A 2,303-nucleotide genomic window follows, 5' to 3' on the forward strand; every position below is an offset into this window, starting at 1 on the left:
CATGTAGGACTCATATACTATATATATATATATATATATGTATGTATTTTATATATATATATATATATATATATATATATATATATATATATGTGTGTGTGTGTATATATAGATATATTTTTTTTATTATATATATATGTATATATATATATTTATAATTAGCTAACTGTTCTGATTATTTGTAGGGTAATACATTTTTTTATTTGTTTGTTTTTTATCTGTTTACAGAGTTTATTATATTTACGGTAGTTCTAGGCGTCTTTGTGGCTGTCTGCTGCTCGATGGCTGCACGTACGGTGATATTGTGCTAGTTCGAGGAGCAATCTCTCATATCATGATTGCGCCAAGTTAATTTGTTTATTCTTTTACTGTCCCATATTGTGTATTTGTATTATTTATCTTCTAATGTTTACAGTACTATTTTATGTGATTCGCTTTGTCTGTGTCTCAGTCCAGTTCCGCTGACTTGTGTTTTTCTCTTTATGATCCTGTGTGGGACTAGATTTAAATAAATTTGTGGGTCTGTATTGCCTTCATTATTTAGTATTCACATACTAAAGGAGTTGTTCACCTTTGCAAACACTTTTTTTTACTTAAATGCATGTACGTGGAGCTTAAACTATTTTTTTGTCATTTGGTGTCATTACAAATTTTGCACCATTTGCCTTCTATAGCGGCTGCATTGCGCTGTCTATTACTGGACTGCTGAATGAGTTAACTGAGAATCCATCAGTGAGTTCAATTTGTGACCTAAATTTGTAACTCTTTAAGGTCTTTATTGTGAGTTTTCAGAGAAGTGACTCTCCAAAAACTATGAGTTTTGATTGGAGAGTTTGTGCTCTGAAAACTCAGCAAGAAAAAAATCAGTGTTGACACAACTTTGTTTTTTTTAAGCTTGCTGATTTATTACCACAGACCTCATCATAGTGCATGGAAAAAAAAGAATCTGTAAAAGCAAAATAATGCACTTTTTTTTATTTTTTTTATTTTTTTTTTTTTAGAAATGTCCTTTTTTCTCCTCTTGGATTCATCATTATTTCTTAAAATTAATGGGTAAAATGTGTCTTCAGTGAATAAAGACTTTACCAGTACTGAGATAGAAGACATTGGTGCTTATAAGGTTCTATGGAGAACTGCAAGTGTCATTTCAGAAGAACTTGCAGCAGAATGTCTTTGTTGACTTCTAGCTTCTCCCTCCTCCAGGAGAACTTGCAGCAGAATGTCTGTGTCGACCTCTAGCTCCTCCCTCTTCCAAGAGAATTTGCAGCAGAATGTCTGTGTCGGATCTCTAGCTCCTCCCTCCTCCAGGAGAACTTGCATCAGAATGTCTGTGTCAACCTCTGGCTCCTCCCTCCTCCAAGAGAACTTGCAGCAGAATGTCTGGGTCGACCTCTAGCTCCTCCCTCCTCCAAGAGAACTTGCAGCAGAATGTCTGTGTCGATCTCTAGCTCCTCCCTCCTTCAGGAGAACTTGCAGCAGAATGTCTGTGTCAACCTCTAGCTCTTCTCTCCTCCAGGAGAACTTGCAGCAAAATGTCTGTATCAACCTTTAGTGCCTCCCTCCTCCAGGAGAATTTGCAGCATAATATCTGTGTCAGTCTGTAGCTCCTCCCTTCTCTCGGAGAACTTGCAGCATAATATCTGTGTCAGCCTCTAGCTCCTCCCTCCTCCAGGAGAACTTTCAGCATAATATCTGTGTCAGTCTGTAGCTCCTCCCTCCTCTCGGAGAACTTGCAGCATAATGTCTGTGTCAGCCTCTAGCTCCTCCCTCCTCCAGGAGAACTTTCAGCATAATATCTGTGTCAGTCTGTAGCTCCTCCCTCCTCTCGGAGAACTTGCAGCATAATGTCTGTGTCAGCCTTTTGCTCTTCCCTCTTCCATAGAATTTTAAAAGCACCAACAGTCATCTTGTATCTCAGTAATGTAAAAATCTTTCTTCTCTTCCCTGAATAGATTCTACCTGTAAAATTAGAATAAAAGATCAGTCCAGGAGGAGAAAGAAGCCGCTCTCTCTGATAAGATATATTACAAAGTTGCTTATTTTTATATGTAATAACGGTTTATGAACTATAAATTATAACGACGGTGACTGTTTAAGTCAATTATAGCCAAAGTGGTGGAATGTTAATTACATTTATGAGCAATAACCTCAGTAATGAGCTATTATACCCTGTGATTACACGGCTGCGCAGCACATTCTGTGTCTTCCAGCAGGAGTCTCTCTTGCTTAGTGTCTCGTAGCATGAAGTGGATTTTCCAGTTTTCGGGGGGGTATGTTGCAGGCGTCAGTCCGGCCCCTTCTCT

Source organism: Anomaloglossus baeobatrachus, chromosome 9 (assembly GCF_048569485.1).
Source record: "Anomaloglossus baeobatrachus isolate aAnoBae1 chromosome 9, aAnoBae1.hap1, whole genome shotgun sequence".
In the NCBI taxonomy this organism is placed as follows: domain Eukaryota; kingdom Metazoa; phylum Chordata; class Amphibia; order Anura; family Aromobatidae; genus Anomaloglossus; species Anomaloglossus baeobatrachus.